The sequence below is a fragment of the Triticum urartu genome, chromosome 3A, assembly GCF_056163025.1.
Source record: "Triticum urartu cultivar PI428250 chromosome 3A, HENAU_Tu73, whole genome shotgun sequence".
Classification (NCBI taxonomy): domain Eukaryota; kingdom Viridiplantae; phylum Streptophyta; class Magnoliopsida; order Poales; family Poaceae; genus Triticum; species Triticum urartu.
In genome coordinates this window covers 471,171,199-471,171,885 of record NC_141875.1, presented here as the reverse complement: position 1 = coordinate 471,171,885, position 687 = coordinate 471,171,199, and positions in this window count along the sequence as shown.

Below are 687 nucleotides of genomic sequence, written 5' to 3'. Positions count from 1 at the left end.
ACTAAATACTACATTTATTTGCTCAGAAGAAGGAAAGTTGGCTGTGAGAATGATTTCTCGTACGTAGTCTTTCCTAGGACCATTCCAACAGGATGCTCAGAGGTGGGTGGAGAAAAAGCTCAAAAGGCATACTCCCTGCGCTTTCAGAGGATCTAAATCAGTCTTCATCCTTTCGCTTTTCAAAGCCCCTCGCAATAAATATGTAAATTCGTTTCGTAGAAATTCAGAGATTTTCGATCTCCTCGAAAGAAAATGAGTTCGATCAGCAACACCGGTCTCCGCAGCACCAGGATAAAGACCTTCTTTTTACCCATAACCTTTCTCTGCAGCATTGGAACCAAGATCGGGCTTGGCATAGTTACGAGGTTCCCGTTCTATTTAACTAACACTAACTGAAGCTAACCGGAAGCTTTCTTCTCATGCGACTCTTGGATCGAAAAGAGGCTGCTGGACTGGACCACGGCTGAAACTGCCAGGCACGGACTAAAAGCTTTTATCAGGGATTCCCGAGTCAAACGACTACCATACATAGCATAGAGCTAGAAGCTGCACTAGTGTACAGAGAAGACTGGATGTGAACACGGGCGGACATTGGCTATGTATGGGGCACTCACTAATCACTATTAGCAGGAAACAACTAGCAGAAAGAAAGATGAACGCACTTTCACTCCTTGCTCTTCAGCACGT